This window comes from Arachis hypogaea, chromosome 9 (genome assembly GCF_003086295.3).
Source record: "Arachis hypogaea cultivar Tifrunner chromosome 9, arahy.Tifrunner.gnm2.J5K5, whole genome shotgun sequence".
NCBI lineage: Eukaryota > Viridiplantae > Streptophyta > Magnoliopsida > Fabales > Fabaceae > Arachis > Arachis hypogaea.
The window spans coordinates 51,112,135-51,132,658 of record NC_092044.1 but is presented as its reverse complement, the minus strand read 5'-3'; the positions used below and the strand labels follow the sequence as shown (position 1 = coordinate 51,132,658).

General features: G+C 38.5%; 1 non-coding gene across 1 annotated transcript; it reads left to right on the top strand.

Annotated features, from left to right (window-relative positions):
• Positions 1 to 14,043: 14,043 nt before the first annotated feature.
• Positions 14,044 to 14,151, top strand: LOC112713195 (small nucleolar RNA R71). Its single transcript, XR_003158169.1, has one exon. It is a non-coding gene; the product is annotated as a small nucleolar RNA R71 (small nucleolar RNA).
• The last annotated feature ends 6,373 nt before the right edge of the window (positions 14,152 to 20,524 follow it).

The window sequence follows — 20,524 nt, the reverse complement described above, 5'->3', positions numbered from 1 at the left end:
ATTTTTATGATTTTATTATTTTTTTGTATTTTTATTATTTATTTTTTCAAAAATATTCTTTAGGAAAATAAAAAAGAGAAAAAAATTTTTGAAAGGTTTTTTTGAAAAATTTTTGAAATTAAAACAAAAAGAAAATTACCTGATCTAAGCAACAAGATGAACCGTCAGTTGTCCATACTCGAACAATCCCCGGCAACGGCGCCAAAAACTTGGTGTTGTTGCCGGATTAAAACTTGGCACCATTGTGGTCTGGAAACAATTGTGAAATTGTTGTTCGAAATTGATTGTTCCCCGGCAACGGCACCAAATACTTGGTGCACGAAATTGTGATCATCAACAATGGCTCCAAAGACCTGGTGCTCTCAAACATAAATCACACTTTGTCACAACTCCGCACAACTAACCAGCAAGTGTACTGGGTCGTCCAAGTAATACCTTACGTGAGTAAGGTTCGATCCCACAGAGACTGTTGGTATGAAGCAAGCTATGGTCACCTTGTAAATCTTAGTCAGGCGGATTCAAATTGATAGTGGTTTTCGGAAAATATAAAGAGATACTTAATTAAATAATAAAGGATAGAAATACTTATGTAAGTTCATTAGTGGGAATTTCAGATAAGTGTCTAGAGATGCTTGTCTCAGTTGGATCTCTGCTTTCCTACTGCCTTCCTTCAATCTTTGTCACTCCTTTCTATGGCAATCTGTATGTAGGGCATCATCGTTGTCAATGGCTACATCCCATCCTCTCAGTGAAAATGGTCCAAATGCTCTGGCACAGCACGGCTAATCATCTGTCGGTTTTTGATCATGTAGGAATATAATCCCTTGATTCTTTTGCGTTTGTCATCACGCCCAACAATCGTGAGTTTGAAGCTCGTCACAGTCATTCAATCCCAGAATCCTACTCGGAATACCACAGACAAGGTTAGACTTTCCGGATTCCCATGAATGCCGCCATCAATTCTAGCTTATACCACGAATATTCTGATTAAGGAATCCAAGAGATATGCGCCCGGTGTAAGGTAGAACGGAAGTGGTTGTCAGTCACGCGTTCATAGGTGAGAATGATGATGAGTGTCACGGATCATCACATTCATCAAGTTAAAGTGCAACGAATATCTTAGAATAGGAATAAGTCGAATTGAATAGAAAATAGTAGTAATTGCATTGAAACTTGAGGTATAGCAGAGCTCCACCGTTGAAAATACATAAGTGATGAAGGTCCAGGCATGGCCGAATGGCCAGTCCCCATGAAAGACCGGATGGTCAAAAGAACTAGATAGTCCAAGACGTCTAATACAAAGGTAAAAAGTTCTATTTATACTAAACTAGATACTAGGGTTTACAGAAGTAAGTATTTGATGCATAAATCCACTTCCAAGGCCCACTTGGTGTGTGCTTGGTCTGAGCTTGTTCTATCCACGAGCTGAGGCTTGTCTTGGAGTTGAACGCCAAGTTGTAACGAGTTTTGGGCGTTCAACTCTGGTTCGTGACGTGTTTCTGGTGTTTGACTCTAGAATGCAACATGGAACTGGCGTTGAGCGCCAGTTTACGTCGGATAATTACGAATAAAGTATAGAGTATTATATATTTCTGGAAAGCTCTGGATGTCTACTTTCCAATGCCATTGAGAGCGCGCCATTGGGAGTTCTGTTGCTCTAGAAAATCCATTTCGAGTGCAGGGAGGTCAGATTCCAACAGCATCAGCAGTCCTTTGTCAGCCTTCTTATCAGAGTTTTGCTCAGGTCCCTCAATTTCAGCCAGAAAATACCTGAAATCACAGAAAAACACACAAACTCATAGTAAAGTCCAGAAATATGAATTTAGCATAAAAACTAATGAAAACATCCCTAAAAGTAACTAGATCATACTAAAAACTACCTGAAAACAATGCCAAAAAGCGTATAAATTATCCGCTCATTACAACACCAAACTCAGGTCCCTCAATTTCTGCCCAAAAAAATACCTAAAATCCCTCAGGAAGAAGAGAAACCTCCTAAACCCGAGCTCAAACCATTACCACCATCCCTAAAATATGCATTTCTGGGAGAAGGTGATACCTTTCCTGTAATCATAAGCTCTACCTTAGAGCCACAGGAAGAGGAAGCACTAATTCAAGTGCTAAGGACACACAAGACAGCTCTTGGGAGGTCCATCAGTGATCTTAAGGGCATTAGCCCAGCCAGATGCATGAACAAGATCCTATTGGAGGGTGACGCTAAGCCAGTGGTTCAACCACAGAGACGGCTAAATCCAGCCATGAAGGAGGTGGTGCAGAAAGAGGTCACTAAATTACTAAAGGCTGGGATTATTTATCCTATTTCTGATAGCCCCTGGGTAAGCCCTATCCAAGTCGTCCCTAAGAAAGGTGGCATGATAGTGGTTCATAATGAAAAAAATGAACTGGTTCCTACAAGAATAGTTATAGGGTGGCGTATGTGTATTGATTATAGAAGGCTCAATACAGCTACTAGAAAGGATCATTTTCCTTTACCCTTCATAGACCAGATGCTAGAAAGACTAGCAAGTCATGAATACTACTGCTTCCTGGATGGATAATCAGGTTATAATCAAATTGCAGTAGATCCCCAAGATCAAGAGAAAACAGCATTCACATGTCCATCCGGAGTATTTGCATACAGAAGGATGCCATTTGGTCTGTGCAATGCACCTGCAACCTTTCAAAGGTGCATGCTCTCAATTTTTTCTGATATGGTAGAAAAATTTCTTGAAGTCTTCATGAATGACTTTTCAGTATTTTGAGACTCGTTCAGCTCCTGTCTTGACCATCTAGCAGTTGTTCTAAAGAGGTGCCAATAGACTAACCTGGTTTTAAACTGGGAGAAATGTCACTTTATGGTGACTGAAGGAATTGTCCTTGGGCACAAAATTTTGAACAAGGGAATAGAAGTGGATCAAGCTAAGGTAGAGCTAATTAAAAAATGACCACCACCTGCCAATGTTAAAGCAATCAGAAGCTTTCTGGGGCATGCAGGATTCTATAGAAGGTTTATAAAGGATTTTTCAAAAATTGCCAAACCCCTGAGTAATCTGCTAGCTTCTGACACGCCATTTATCTTTGATACGGAGTGTCTGCAGGCATTCAAGACTCTGAAAGCTAAATTGGTCACAGCACCAATCATCTCTGCACCAAACTGGACATTACCATTTGAACTGATGTGTGATGCCAGTGAACATGCCATTAGTGCAGTGTTGGGACAGAGGCATGACAAGCTTCTGCACGTCATTTACGATGCCAGTCGTGTTTTAAATGACGCACATAAGAACTACACAACCACAGAAAAAGAGCTACTTGCAGTGGTTTACGCCATTAACAAGTTCATATCATATTTAGTAGGACCAAAAGTGATTGTGTACACTGACCGTGCTGCTCTTAAATATCTACTCACAAAGCAGGATTCAAAACCCAGAGTCATAAGATGGGTGTTGTTTCTGCAAGAGTTTGATATAGAAATAAGAGACAGAAAAGGGACAGAGAATCAAGTAGCTGATCACCTGTCCAGAATAAAACCAGTAGAAGGGGCGTCCCTTCCTCTTACTGAAATCTCTAAAAACTTTCCAGATGAGCAACTCTTTGCCATCCTGGAAGTGCCATGGTTTGCAGACATTCCAAACTATAAGGCAGTGAGATTCATACCCAAAGAGTACAGTAGGCAGCAAGCAAAGAAATTGATCACAGATGCAAAGTATTATCTTTGGATGAACCATATCTCTTCAAGAGATGTGCAGATGGAGTAATCCGTAGATGTGTGCCTAAGGAAGAAGCACAGAAGATCCTCTGGCACTGCCATGGATCACAGTATAGAGGACATTTTGGAAGTGAGCAAACAGCCACAAGAGTCCTCCAATGTGGCTTCTACTGGTCTACTCTCTATAAAGACTCCCGAGTGTTTGAACTTAACTGTGACAGTTGCCACAGATCTGGTAATCTGCCTCACAGTTATGCCATGCCTCAACAAGGGATCTTGGAGATTGAGTTGTTTGATGTATGGGGTATTGACTTCATGGGGCCATTCTCACCATCATACTCAAACACTTATATTCTGGTGGCAGTGGATTATGTATCCAAATGGGTAGAAGCTATAGCAACACCCACTAATGATACTAAGACAGTGCTGAAATTCCTCTAGAAATACATCTTCAGCAGATTTGGTACCCCTAGAGTATTAATCAGTGATGGGGGCACTCATTTCTGTAATAAACAGCTTTACTCTGCTTTGGTTCGATACGGAGTCAGCCATAGGGTGGCCACTCCATATCATCCACAGACAAATGGGCAAGCTGAAGCCTCTAATAGAGAACTTAAAAGAATCCTGGAACGGACTGTGATTAACCATAGAAGGGATTAGGCAAGAAGCTTGGATGATGCTCTGTGGGTATACAGAACAGCATTCAAGACCCCTATAAGGACTTCTCCATACCAGCTTGTGTATGGAAAGGCATGTCACTTGCTAGTGGAACTGGAACATAAGGCCTATTGGGCAACCAGATTCCTAAACCTTGATGCAAAGTTAGCTGGAGAAAAAAGATTGCTCCAGTTAAATGAGCTAGAGGAATTTAGACTCAATGCTTTCGAGAATGCAAAAATTTACAGAGAGAAAGCAAAAAGATGGCATGATAAAAAATTATCACCCAGAGTCTTTGAGCCAGGGCAGAAAGTTCTGCTATTTAATTCTAGGATCAAATTATTCCCCGAGAAATTGAAGTCCCGGTGGAGAGGACCATATGTGATTACAAGTGTGTCACCATATGGATACGTAGAGCTCCAAGATAATGATTCTAACAAAAAGTTCATTGTTAATGGACAAAGAGTCAAACATTATCTTGTAAGCAATTTTGAGCAAGAATGCTCAAAACTGAGACTTAACTAAAGCTCAGTAATAGTCCAGCTAAAGACAATAAAGAAGCGCTTCCTGGGAGGCAACCCAGCCATTTACAAAGCTTATTTGTTATATAATTGATTTTTACAGGTATATGTCGAATATCTTCAAGGTAAAATAGCAACTGCTTAAGTTCACAGAGTTACAGAAGGAGTCAGAGGATAAAACAGCAAAAAAGGAAGCTCACTAGTGCGAAAAAGCCAGTAAAAGGTATTTTGGGCGTTGAACGCCCAAAAGAAGCACCTAATAGGCGTTCAACGCCAGTAAGGATAGCCATCTGGGCGTTAAACGCCAGAAAGGAGCATCTTCTGGGCGTTGAACGCCAGAAAGAAGCACCTTCTGGGCGTTCAACGCCAGATTTACAGCGTCCTGGGCGTTCAGAAAAACGCTCAATGACAAAGGACTTCCTAGCGTTCAACGCCAGAAAGAAGCAACAGATGGGCGTTGAATGCCCAGGAGAAGCTGCACATGGGCGTTAAATGCCCAAAACATGCAGCGTTTGGGCGTTTAACGCCAGGATGGTGGGGAGGAGGTAAATTCGTTTTTACTTCAATTTTTTTTAATTTTTATGTTCCATTTCATGATTTCTTACGTAAACATGTTACAAATTCTCATCCTTAAATTCCAAAAATTTTAATCCTAATTTCTAAAAACTTTTTTTTCAAAAATATCAAATGTATCTTAATCCATAAACACAAATCTTTTTCCAATCCGATCCAACTTTTTTTCAAATCTTTTTCAAAACTCATCTATCTTTTTGAATTCGTTTCAAATCCTTTTAAATTTCTTCTCATATCTTTTTCAACTCATCATATCTTTTGAATTTCGAAATTGCCTCTCCCTCTATTTCTCTCCTTTCCTTTCTTTTGCTTGAGGACAAGCAAACTCATCAAGATCATGGCACCTAAGGGAACAGGAAGAGCAAGGATGTGATTTGAAGGAACTGAAGCGTCAGAAATTATCTCTTGAAGGATCAAGCACCCCACAGACTAGAGGAACACACACTTCTCAAAATAAAGGTTGTTGAGTCTTAATCTTTGCCTTAACTCTGTGATAACTGTTCTTATTATGAATTTACCTTAGAAATTATATATTAGTAGTAGTAATTAGTATCTCTATTTTGATTTTATCTCTAATTAAGCTATAATTTATTTTTCTCATCATCATCAAACATGAATAAAATAGTAGATTTTTAGAATAAAGAGGCAACATTTTTTCGAGTTCTTAATAAGGAAAATTCTAATTATTTATATGTGGTGGCAATACTTTTTGTCTTCTGAATGAATGCCTGAACAGTGCATATTTTTTATATTGAATTTTATGAATGTTAAAATTGTTGGCTCCTAAAAGAATGATGAACAAGAGAAATGTTATTGATGATCTGAAAAATCATGAAATTGATTCTTGAAGCAAGAAAAAGCAGTGAAAAACAAGCTTGCGAAAGAAAAAAAAAATGAAAAGTCAATAATTTGCGGAAAAAAAGAGAGGTAGAAAAAGCCAATAGCCCTTTAAACCAAAAGGCAAGGGTGAAAAGGATTCAAGGCTTTGAGCATCAATGGATAGGAGGGCCCAAGGAAATAAATCCAGGCCTAAGCGGCTAAATCAAGTTGTCCCTAACCATGTGCTTGTGGCATGCAGGTCCAAGTGAAAAGCTTGAGACTGAGTGGTTAAAGTCATGTTCCAAAGCAAATGAGTGTGCTTAAGAACTCTGGACACCTCTAATTGGGGACACTAGCAAAGCTAAGTCACAATCTAAAAAGGTTCACCCAATTATGTGTCTGTGGCATTTATGTATCCGGTGGTAATACTGGAAAACAAAGTGCTTAGGGCCACGGCCAAGACTCATAAAGTAGCTGTGTTCAGGAGTCAACATGCTAAACTAGGAGAATCAATAATACTATCTGAATTCTGAGTTCCTATGGATGCCAATCATTCTGAATTTCAAGGGATAAAGTGAGATGCCAAAACTGTTTGGAAGCAAAAACTACTAGCCCCGCTCATCTAATTAGAATCTGAGCTTCACTTAAAACTCTGAGATATTATTATTTCTTGATTTCTTTTTATCCTCTTTTATTTATCTAGTTGCTTGGGGACAAGCAACAGTTTAAGTTTGGTGTTGTGATGAGCGGGTATTTAATACGCTTTTTGGGGATAATTTCATGTAGATTTTTGTATGTTTTAGTTAGTTTTTAGTATAATTTTATTAGTTTTTAGGCAAAATTCATATTTCTGGACTTTACTATGAGTCTGTGTGTTTTTTTGTAATTTTAGGTATTTTTTGGCTGAAATTGAGGGAGCTGAGCAAAAATCTAATTTAGGTTGAAAAAGGACTGCTGATGCTGTTGGATTCTGACCTCCCTGCACTCAGAATGGATTTTTTGGAGCTACAAGAGTCCAATTGGTGCGCTCTTAATTGGGTTGGAAAGTAGACATCTAGGGCTTTCCAGCAATATATAATAGTTCATACTTTGCATGAAGATAAATGACATAAACTGGCATTCAACGCCAGTTCCATGTTGTAGTCTGGCGTTCAGCGCCAGAAACAGGTTGCAAGTTGGAGTTCAACGCCAGAAATAGGTTAACCTGGCGTTCAACTCCAGAAACAGCCAAGGCACGTGAGAAGCTTAAGTCTCAGCCCCAGCACACACCAACTGGGCCCCAGAAGTGGATTTCTGCACCAATTATCTTAGTTTACTTATTTTCTGTAAACCTAGGTTACTAGTTTAGTATTTAAACAACTTTTAGGTAGCGTTTGGTGGAGAGACAGAGACAGAAAGACTGAGATTGAGAGACAGAGACTAAGAGACAGAGATTGAAATAAATCTCAATATTCTGTTTGGTGCAAAATGGGAGACAGGAATTGAAACAAGAATAAAACTCTAATTTAATTTACACAAAGGGTAAAATTGAAATTAATTAATTGAAATGAAAGTATTTTAGGTATAAAATGTTATTAAAGTTTCAATCTCCATCTCTAAAAATTTCAGTCCCCTGTGTCCCTACTTTCTAGAGGTACTGAAATACTGAAATTTTAGAGACAGAGACAGAAATTTTAGTACCAGTCTCTGAACCAACAAACACAATACTGAGTCTCAGTCTCTCAGTCTCTGTCTCAGTACTTCAAAATAAACGCTACCTTAGAGACTTATTTTGTATCTCATGACATTTTTAGATCTGAAATTTGTACCTTTTGGTAGCATGAGTCTCTAAACCCCATTGTTGGGGGTGAGGAGCTCTGCAGCGTCTCGATGAATTAATGTAATTATTTCTGTTTCCCATTCAAACATGCTTGTTCCTATCTAAGATGTTCATTCGTGCTTCACTATGAAGAAGGTGATGATCCGTGACACTCATCACCTTCCTCAATCCACGAACGTGTGCCTGAAAACCACCTCCGTTCTACATCAGATTGAATGAGTATCTCTTAGATTCCTTAATCAGAATCTTCGTGGTATAAGCTAGAATTGATGGCGGCATTCATGAGAATCCAGAAAGTCTAAACCTTGTCTGTGGTATTCCAAGTAGGATTCTGGGATTGACTGACTGTGACAAGCTTCAAACTCGTGAGTGTTGGGCGTGATGCCAAACGCAAAAGAATCAATGGATTCTATTCCGACATGATCGAGAACCAACAGCTGATTAGCCGTGCTGTGACAGAGCATTTGGACCATTTTCACTGAGAGGATGAGAAGTAGCCATTGACAACGGTGACACCTTACATAGAGCATGCCATGGAAGGAACTTTGCACTTTTTCATGAGTTGAATATTATATTGCAGGGATTCAGAAGACAAAGCATCTCCAAAACTCCAACATATTCTCCATTATTGCACAACAAGTAATTATTTCACGCTCTTTTATTTTTGTTAGTAATTCAAACTGATAATTATAATTGATCTCGTGACTAAGAATAATAAAATAAACATAGCTTGCTTTAAACCAATAATCTCCGTGGAATTCGACCCTTACTCACGTAAGGTATTACTTGGACGACCCAGTGCACTTGCTGGTTAGTTGTGCGGATTGTAAAAGTGTGATTGCAATTTCGTGCACCAAGTTTTTGGCGCCGTTATTTCATGATTTTTCAGATCATCAATAACATTTCTCTTTGTTCATCATTTTTTCAAGAGCCAAAAATTTTAACATTCATAAACAACAAGATAAAAAATATGCACTGTTTAAGCATTCATTCAGAAAACAAAAAGTATTGTCACCACATCAATATAATTAAACTAAATTCAAAGATAATTTTTGAAATTTATGTACTTCTTGTTCTTTTGAATTAAAAACATTTTTCATTTAAGAGAGGTGATGGATTTATGGAATTTATTCATAGCTTTAAGACATAGTTGCTACATACTAATGATCATGAAGTAGAGACACAAAACATAGATAAAAAAAACGAAAATAAATAGGATAAAAAGAAGAGAATATACAATGAATTCCAAAAACATCTATGAAGATCAATATTAATTAGATGAGCGGGGATTTTAGCTTTTTGCCTCTGAACAGTTTTGGCATCTCACTTAATCCTTTGAAGTTCAGAATGATTGGCTTCTATAGGAACTCAGAATCCGGATAGTGTTATTGATTCTCCTAGTTAAGTATGATGATTCTTGAACACAACTACTTTATGAGTCTTGGCCGTGGCCCAAAGCACTCTGTTTTCCAGTATTACCACCAGATACATCCATGCCACAGACACATAACTGGGTGAACCTTTCCAGATTGTGACTCATCTTTGCTAGAGTCCCCAATTAGAGGTGTCTAGGGTTCTTAAGCACACTCTTTTTGCTTTGGATCATGACTTTAACCGCTCAGTCTCAAGTTTTCACTTGACACCTTCACGCTACAAGCACATGGTTAGGGACAGCTTGGTTTAGCTGCTTAGGCCAGGATATTATTCCTGTGTGCCCTCCTATCCACTGATGCTCAAAGCCTTGGATCCTTTTTATTTTTACCCTTGCCTTTTGGTTTAAAGGGCTATTGGCTTTTTCTGCTTGCTTTTTCTTCTCTCTTCTTTTTTTTTGAATTCACTGTTTTTTCTTGCTTCAAGAATCATTTTTATGATTTTTCAGATCCTCAGTAACATGTCTCCTTTTTCATCATTCTTTCAAGAGCCAACAATTTTAACATTCTTGAACAACAAATTTATAAAACCTATGCACTGTTCAAGCATACATTCGGAAGTCAAAAGTATTGCCACCACATAAAAATAATTAATCTGTTATAAAATTTGAAATTCATGCAATTCTTCTCTTTTTCAATTAAGAACATTTTTCATTTAAGAAAGGTGATGGATTCATAGGACATTCATAACTTTAAGGCATAGACACTAAGACACTAATGATCATGTAATAAGACACAAACATAGATAAACATAAGCATAAAAATTCGAAAAACAAAAAAATAAAGAACAAGGAGATTAAAGAACGGGTCCACCTTAGTGATGACGGCTTGTTCTTCCTCTTGAAGATCTTATGGAGTGCTTGAGCTCCTCAATGTCTCTTCCTTGCCTTTGTTGCTCCTCTCTCATGACTCTTTTGTCTTCTCTAGTTTCATGGAGGAGGATGGAATGTTATTAGTGCTCCACCCTTAGTTGTCCCATGTTGGAACTCAATTCTCCTAGGGAGGTGCTGATTTGCTCCCAATAGTTTTGTAGAGGAAAGTACATCCCTTGAGGCATCTCAGGGATTTCATGATGAGGAATCTCCTCATGTCCATGAGTGGGATCTCTTGTTTCCTCCATCTTCTTCTTAGTGATGGGCATGTCCTCATCAATGAGGATGTCTCCCTCTATGTTAATTCCAACTGAATTACAGAGGTGACAAATGAGATGAGGGAAGGCTAACCTTGCCAAGGTAGAGGACTTGTCCGCCACCTTATAAAGTTCTTGGGATATAACCTCATAAACTTCTACTTCCTCTCCAATCATGATGCTATGAATCATGATAGCCCGGTCTATAGTAACTTCGGACCGGTTGCTAGTGGGAATGATTGAGTGTTGGATAAACTCCAACCATCCCTTAGCCACCGGCTTGAGGTCATGCCTTCTCAGTTGAACCGGCTTCCCTCTTGAATCTCTCTTCCATTGAGCACCCTCTTCACAAATGTCTATGAGGACTTGGTCCAACATTTGATCAAAGTTGACCCTTCTAGTGTAGGGGTGTTCATCTCCTTGCATCATGGGCAAGTTGAATGCCAACCTTACATTTTCCGGACTAAAATCTAAGCATTTCCACCAAACTATTGTAAGCCAATTCTTTGGGTTCGGGTTCACACTTTGATCATGGTTCTTGGTGATCCATGCATTGGCATAGAACGCTTGAACCATTAAGATTCCGACTTGTTGAATAGGGTTGGTAAGAACTTCCCAACCTCTTCTTCGGATCTCATGTCGGATCTCCGGATATTCACTCTTTTTGAGTTTGAAAGGGACCTCGGGGATCACCTTCTTCATGGCCACAACTTCATAGAAGTGGTCTTGATGCACCCTTGAGATGAATCTCTCCATCTCCCATGACTCAGAGGTGGAAGCTTTTGCCTTCCCTTTCCTCTTTCTAGAGGTTTCTTCGGCCTTAGGTGCCATAAAGGTTATGGAAAAACGAAAAGTAACGCTTTTACCACACCAAACTTAGAAGGTTTGCTCGTCCTCGAGCAAAAGAGGAAAAAAAAGAGTAGAAGAAGAGAAAATAGAGGAGATGGAGGGGGGCTTTGTGTTTCGGCCAAGGGGGAGAAGTAGTGTTTAGGTTGTGTGAAAATGAGGGGGTTAAGATGGGTTTATATAGGGGTGGAGAGGGGGTATGGTTCGGCCATTATGGGTGGGTTTGGAAGGGAAAGTGGTTTGAATTTGGATGGTGGGGTAGGTGGGGTTTTATGAAGGATGGACGTGAGTGGTGAAGAGAATGGTGGGATTTGATAGGTGAGGGTTTTTGGGGAAGAGGTATTGAGGTGATTGGTGAATGGGTGAAGAAGAGAGAGAGTGGTGGGGTAGGTGGGGATCCTGTGGGGTCCACAGATCCTAAGGTGTCAAGGATAGCTCATCCCTGCACCAAGTGGCGTGTAAAAACGCCCCTTCTGCCAATCCTGGCGTTAAACACCAGACTGCTGCCCTTTTCTGGCATTTAATGCCAGCTTTTTGCCCATTCCTGGCGTTAAATGCCAGTCTAGTGCCCCTTTCTGGCGTTAAACGCCCAGAATGGTGCCAGACTGGGCATTAAACACCCATTCTGCTGTCTTCACTGGCATTTAAACACCAGCAAGTTTTCCTCCAGGGTGTGCTATTTTTCTTTCTGTTTTTCATTCTATTTTTCCTTTTTCAATTGATTTTGTGACTTCACATGATCATCAACCTACAGAAAACATAAAATAACAAAAGGAAAATATAACATTGGGTTGCCTTCCAACAAGCGCTTCTTTAATGTCAGTAGCTTGACAGTGGGCCCACATGGAGCCTCACAGATGTTCAAAGCAATGTTGGAACCTCCCAACACCAAACTTAGAGTTTGAATGTGGGGGTTCAACACCAAACTTAGAATTTGGTTGTGGCCTCCTAACACTAAACTTAGAGTTTGACTGTGGGGGCTCTATTTGACTCTGTTTTGAGAGAAGCTCTTCATGCTTCCTCTCCATGGTTACAGAGGGATATCCTTGAGCCTTAAACACAAAGGATTCTTCATTCACTTGAATGATCAATTTTCCTCTGTCAAAATCAATCACATCCTTTGTTGTGGCTAGGAAGGGTCTGCCAAGATTGATGGATTCATCTATACACTTCCCAGTCTCTAGGATTATAAAGTCAGCAGGGATGTAGTGGTCATCAACCTTTACCAAGACATCCTCTACAAGTCTATAAGCCTGTTTCTTTGAATTGTCTGCCATCTCTAGTGAGATTCTTACAGCTTGTACCTCAAGGATCCCTAACTTCTCCATTACAGAGAGAGGCATGAGGTTTATACTTGACCCTAGGTCACACAGAGCCTTCTCAAAGGTCATGGTGCCTATGGTACAAGGTATTGAGAACTTCCTAGGGTCCTGTCTCTTTTGAGATAATCTCTGCCTAGTCAAGTCATCCAGTTCTTTGGTGAGCAAAGGGAGTTCATCCTACCATGTCTCATTACCAAATAACTTGTCATTTAGCTTCATGATTGCTCCAAGGTACTTAGCAACTTGCTCTTCAGTGACATCTTCGTCCTCTTCAGAGTAAGAATACTCATCAGAGCTCATGAAGGGCAGAAGTAATTCCAATGAAATCTCTATGGTCTCAGTGTGAGCCTCAAATTTCCATGGTTCCTCATTAGGGAACTCATTGGAGGCCAGTGGACGTCCATTGAGGTCTTCTTCAGTGGTGATCACTGCCTCTTCCTCCTTTCCAAATTCGGCCATGTTGATGGCCTTACACTCTCCCTTTGGATTCTCTTCTGTATTGCTTGGAAGAGTACTAGGAGGGAATTTAGTAACTTTCTTACTCAGCTGACCCATTTGTGCCTCCAAGTTTCTAATGGAGGACCTTGTTTCAGTCATGAAACTTTGAGTGGTTTTGATTAGATCAGAGACTATGGTTGCTAAGTCAGAGTGGCTCTGCTTAGAATTCTCTGTCTGTTGCTGAGAAGATGATGGAAAAGGCTTGCCATTGCTAAACCTGTTTCTTCCACCATTATTGTTGTTGAAACCTTGTTGAGGTCTCTGTTGATCCATCCATGAGAGATTTGGATGATTTCTCCATGAAGAATTATAGGTGTTTCCATAGGGTTCTCCCATGTAATTCACCTCTTCCATTGATGGGTTCTCAGGATCATAAGCTTCTTCTTCAGATGAAGCGTCCTTAGTACTGCTTGGTACAGTTTGCATTCCAGAAAGACTTTGAGAAATCATATTGACTTGCTGAGTCAATATGTTGTTCTGAGCCAATATGGCATTCAGAGTATCAATCTCAAGAACTCCTTTCTTCTGATTCGTCCCATTGTTCACAGGATTCCTTTCAGAAGTGTACATGAATTGGTTATTTGCAACCATTTCAATGAGTTCTTGAGCTTCTGCAGGCGTCTTCTTCAGATGAAGAGATCCTCCAGCAGAGCTGTCCAATGACATCTTGGACAGTTTAGATAGACCATCATAGAAGATACCTATGATGCTCCATTCAGAAAGCATGTCAGAAGGACACTTTCTGATCAATTGTTTGTATCTTTCCCAAGCTTCATAGAGGGATTCACCTTCCTTCTGTCTGAAGGTTTGGACTTCCACTCTAAGCTTACTCAATTTTTGAGGTGGAAAGAACTTTGCCAAGAAGGCATTGACTAGCTTTTCCCAAGAGTTCAGGCTTTCTTTAGGTTGTGAGTCCAACCATATCCTAGCTCTGTCTCTTACAGCAAAAGGGAATAGCATAAGTCTGTAGACCTCAAGGTCAACCCATTGGTCTTGATAGTGTCACAGATTTGCAAGAATTTAGCTAAAAACTGATGAGGATCTTCCAATGGAAGTCCATGGAACTTGCAATTCTGTTGCATTAAAGAAACTAATTGAGGCTTAAGCTCAAAGTTGTTTGCTCCAATGGCAGGGATAGAGATGCTTCTCCCATAGAAGTCGGGAGTAGGTGCAGTAAAGTCACCCAGCACCTTCCTTGCATTGTTGGCATTGTTGTTGTTTTCGGCTGCCATGTCTTCTTCTTGTTTGAAGATTTCTGTTAGGTCCTCTACAGAGAGTAGTGCTTTAGCTTCTCTTAGCTTTCGCTTCAAGGTCCTTTCAGGTTCAGGGTTAGCCTCAACAAGAATGCTTTTGTCTTTGCTCCTGCTCATACGAAAGAGAAGAGAACAAGAAAATATGGAATTCCCTATGTCACAGTATAGAGATTCCTTGAGATGTCAGAGGAAATGAAGAATAGAAGGAGGAGGTAGAAGAAGAAGAATTCGAACTTATCAAGAGAGATAGAGTTCGAATTGTTGATAGTCGAGGAGTGTTAGTCCTTAAATAGAAGGATGTGAGAAGAGGGGAAGAATTTTTGAAAATAAAGTACAAGATTTTGAAACAATTAAAAGAAATTTTGAAAATTTGATTGATGATTTTCGAAAACTAAGATTGAGAAAGAAATAAAGTGATTTTTGAAAGAGATTTTAAAATTAGAAATCAAAAAGATATGATTGAAAACTATTTTGAAAAAGATGTGATTAAAAAGATATGATTGAAAAACAATTTAAAAAGATTTGATTTTTAAAATTAATGACTTGGCTAACAAGAAATTTAAAAGTTATGATTCAGACATTAAACCTTTCTCAACAGAAAAGGCAACATACTTGAAATGTTGAATCAAATCATTAATTGTTAGCAAGTATTTTTGAAAATGGAAAGAAATTGATTTTGAAAATATATGATTAAAAAGATATGATTTGAAAAAGATTTGATTTTGAAAAATTATGGAAACTTGAAAAAAATTTGAATTAAAAACAAAATCTTCCCTCTTGTGCCATCCTGGCGTTAAACGCCCAGAATGGTATCCATTCTGGCGTTTAACGCCCAAAATGCTACCCTTTTGGGCGTTAAACACCCAGCCAGGTACCCTGGCTGGTGTTTAAACGCTAGTTTTCCTTCCTCCTTGGGCGTTATGAACGCCCAGCTTTTTCTATGTAATTCCTCTGCTGTATGTTCTGAATCTTCAATTCTCTATATTATTGACTTGAAAAGACACAAATTAAAATTTTTTTGAATTTTTAATGATGAGGAATAATCAAAATGCAACTAAGATCAAATAAACAATGCATGCAAGACACCAAACTTAGAAGTTTGTATACTACTGACACTAATAAATTGAGAATGCATATGAGAAACAACAAAACACACAAAACAAGAGAATTTAAAGATCAGAGCAAGGGAATCATCAAGAACATCTTGAAGATCAATGAAGAACATAATACATGTATTTTTCGAAATTTAGAGGAATAAAGACATGCAATTGACACCAAACTTAAAATTAGATACTAGACTCAAACAAGAAACATAAAAATATTTTTGATTTTAAGATTTTATAATTTTTTTTGGATTTTTCGAAAATTATATGGAAGAGAAAATAAAGAGATTCAAAATTTTTAATAAGAATTCCAGGAATCATGCAATGTTAGTCTAAAGCTTCAGTCTAAAAAGTTTAGACATGGCTAGCCAAGCTTTAGCAGGACATTACATTCAAGAGATAAATTGATGAAAATCAATTAGCTTTGGTGATGATGAAAACATCATCTGAAACTCTAGAATTCATTCTTAAAAATTCTAAAGAACAAAATAAAATAAAATTACCTAATCTAAGCAACAAGATGAACCGTCAGTTGTCCAAACTCGAACAATCCCCGGCAACGGCGCCAAAAACTTGGTGCACGAAATTGTGATCATCAATGGCGCCATCAACATGGTACGCTCAATTGCAATCTCAACTCTTTATCACAACTTCACACAACTAACCAGCAAGTGCACTGTGTCGTCCAAGTAATAAACCTTACGCGAGTAAGGCTCGATCCCACGGAGAATGTTGGTATGAAGCAAGCTATGGTCATCTTGTAAATCTAAGTCAGGCGGATTCAAATGGTTATGGAGGATTGATAATTAAAAGATGAATAAAACATAAAATAAAGATAGAGATACTTATGTAATTCATTGGTGAGAATTTCAGATAAGCGTATGAAGATGCTTTGTCCCTTCCGTCTCTCTGCTTTCCTACTGTCTTCATCCAATCCTTCTTACTCCTTTCCATGGCAAGCTGTATGTTGGGCATCACCGTTGTCAATGGCTACAGTCCCGTCCTCTCAGTGAAAATGTTCAACACGCTCTGTCACAGCACGGCTATTCATCTGTCGGTTCTCGATCATGTCGGAATAGAATCCAGTGATTCTTTTGCGTCTGTCACTAACGCCCCACAATCGTGAGTTTGAAGCTCGTCACAGTCATTCATTCCTTGAATCCTATCAGAATACCACAGACAAGGTTTAGACCTTCCGGATTCTCAAGAATGCCGCCATCAATTCTAGCTTATACCACGAAGATTCTGATTAAGGAATCCAAGAGATATCCACTTAATCTAAGGTAGAACGGAGGTGGTTGTCAGGTACACGTTCATAGGTGAGAATGATGATGAGTGTCATGGATCATCACATTCATCAAGTTGAGGAACAAGTGATATCTTAGAACAAGAATAAGCTGAATTGAATAGAAGAACAATAGTAATTGCATTAATACTCAAGGTACAGCAGAGCTCCACACCTTAATCTATGGTGTGTAGAAACTCCACCGTTGAAAATACATAAGAACAAGGTCTAGGCATGGCCGTGAGGCCAGCTCCATGATCTAAGATAGCATAAGACTACTCGAAGATAGCTACCAAGATGAAAATACAATAGCAAAAGGTCCTATTTATAGAGAACAAGTAGCTTAGGGTTTACAAAAATGAGTAAATGACGTAAAAATCCACTTCCGGGCCCACTTGGTATGTGCTTGGGCTGAGAATTGAAGCTTCCATGTGTAGAGACTTTTCTTGGAGTTAAACGCCAGCCTTTGTGCCAATTTGGGCGTTTAACTCCCACTTCTGTGCCATTTCCGGCGTTAAACGCTGGGCAGTCTTGTGCTGATTTAGAACACCGGTTTGAGCCATCAAATCTCGAGCAAAGTATAGACTATTATATATTGCTAGAAAGCCCAGGATATCTACTTTCCAACGCAATTGAAAGCGCGCCAATTGGGCTTCTGTAGCTCCAGAAAATCCACTTTTAGTGTAGGGAAGTTAGAATCCAACAGCATCTGCAGTCCTTTTTCAACCTATGGATCAGATTTTTGCTCAGGTCCCTCCATTTCAGCCAGAAAATATCTGAAATCATAGAAAAACACACAAACTCATAGTAAAGTCCAGAAAAGTGAATTTTAAATAAAAACTAATAAAAATATGATAAAAACTAACTAAAACATACTAAAAACAATGCCAAAAAGCGAATAAATTATCCGCTCATCACTGTACCTCAATGATCCCCAACTTCTCCAATACAGAGAGTGGAATAAGATTTATGCCTGACCCTAGGTCACACAGAGCTTTTTCAAAGGTCATGGTGCCTATGGTACAGGGTATTAAGAATTTCCCAAGATCTTGTTTCTTTTGAGGTAAAGTTTGCTGAACCTATGTATCAAGTTCACTAATGAGCAAGGGAGTTTCACCTTCCCAAGTCTTTTTACCAAATAACTTGGCATTCAGCTTCATGATGGCTCCTAGATATTGAGCAACTTGCTCTCTAGTTACATCTTCATCCTCTCCAGAGGAAGAATAATCTTCAGAGCTCATGAATGGCAGAAGGAGATTTAATGGAATGTCTATGGTCTCTATATGAGCCTCAGATTCCTTTGGATCCTCAATAGGGAACTCCTTCTTGCTTGAGAGACGTCCCATGAGATCTTCCTCATTGGGATTCGCGTCCTCTCCCTCCTCCTTGCACTCTCCCTTTGGATTCTCTTCAGTATTGCTTGGGAGATTACTAGGATGGGTTTCAGTGATTTTCTTACTTAGCTGGCCCACTTGTGCCTCCAGATTTTTGATGGAGGACCTTGTTTCATTCATGAAACTTAAAGTGGCTTTAGACAGATCAGAGACTAAGTTTGCTAAGTTAGAGGTATTCTGTTCATAATTCTCTGTCTGTTGCTGAGAAGATGATGGATAAGGCTTGATATTGCTGAGCCTATTTCTTCCACCATTATTAAAGCCTTGTTGAGGCTTTTGTTTATCCTTCCATGAGAAATTCGAATGATTTCTCCATGATGAATTATAGGTGTTTCCATAAGGTTCACCTATGTAATTTACCTCTGCCATTGCAGGGTTCTCAGGATCATAAGCTTCTTCTTCAGAAGATGCCTCTTTAGTACTGTTGGATGCATTTTGCTATCCATTCAGACTTTGAGAAATCATGTTGACTTGCTGAGTCAACATTTTGTTCTGAGCCAATATGGCATTCAGAGCATCAATCTCAAGAACTCCTTTCCTCTGAGGCGTCCCATTATTCACGGAATTCCTATCAGAAGTGTACATGAATTGGTTATTTGCAACCATGTCAATAAGTTCCTGAGCTTCTGTAGTTGTTTTCTTTAGGTGAATAGATCCACCTGCAGAATGGTCTAATGACATCTTGGAAAACTCAGATAGACCATAATAGAATATATCTATTATGGTCCATTCTGAAAACATGTCAGAAGGACACTTTTTGGTCATCTGCTTGTATCTTTCCCAAGCTTCATAGAGGGAATCACCATCTTTATGCTTGAAGGTCTGAACATCCAATCTAAGCTTGCTCAGCTTTTGAGGTGGAAAGAATTTATCCAAGAAGGCCGTGACCAGCTTATCCCAGGAGTCCAGGCTATCTTTAGGTAGTGAGTCCAACCATGTTCTAGCTTTGTCTCTTACAGCAAAAGGGAAAAGCATGAGCCTGTAGATTTCAGGATCTACTCCATTCATCTTAACAGTCTCACAAATCTGCAAGAACTCAGTTAAAAACTGGTATGGATCTTCAGATGGAAGTCCATGAAACTTGCAGTTCTGTTGCATTAGAGCAACTAATTGAGGTTTCAGCTCAAAATTGTTTGCTCCAATAGCAGGAATTGAGATGCTTCTTCCATCAAACTTGGACGTGGGTTTAGTAAAATCACCAAGCATCCTCCTTGCATTATTGTTGTTGGGTTCGGCTGCCATCTCCTTCTCTTGTTCAAAAATTTCAGAAAGGTTACCTCTGGATTGTTGTAATTTAGCTTCTCTTAGTTTCCTCTTCGGAGTCCTTTCAGGTTCAGTATCAGCTTCAACAAGAGTGTTTTTTTCCTTGTTCCTGCTCATATGAAAGAAAAGTGAAAAAGAAAAGGAAGAGGAATCCTCTATGTCACAGTAAAGAGGATCCTTATTATTAGTAGAAGAAGAAAAGAATAAAGAAAGGAGAATCCAAACACAATGGTAAGGATAGAGGCAGTGATTGGAGATGAAGAGAGGTGAAGAGAAGTGTTAGTAAATGAATAAATAAATAGAAGAAGATGAGAGAGAGAGAATTCAAAAATAAATTTTAAAAAGGAGTTAATGATTTTCGAAAAATAAAGATAAGAAAAAAATTGAAACAATTAATTAATTAAAAAGAATTTTGAAAAAGGGATGAGATATTTTCGAAAAATTAGAGAGGGAGAAGTAATTAGGTGGTTTTGAAAAAGATAAGAAACAAACAAAAAGTTAATTTGTTAGTTGAAAAAGATATCAAAATCAAATTTGAAAAGATAAGAAGATAAGAAGTTAAATAAGATATTTTGAAATAAAAAATTTTTGAAAAAGATAAAATTTCGAAAAAGATATGATATAAAAGATAAGATAAGATAGATTTAATTTTTAAAATTAAAATTAATTACTTAACTAACAAGAAACTAAAAGATATGATTCTAGAATTTAAAGATTGAACCTTTCTTAACAAGAGAGTAACAAACTTCAAATTTTTGAATCAATCACATTAATTGTTAGCATAATTTTTGAAAATTTGAAATAAAATTAAGAAAAATTTTTGAAAAATATTTTTAAATTTTCGAATATCATAAGATAAAAATGAAAATGTTTTGATTTTTGAAAAAGCTTTGAAAAGATAGG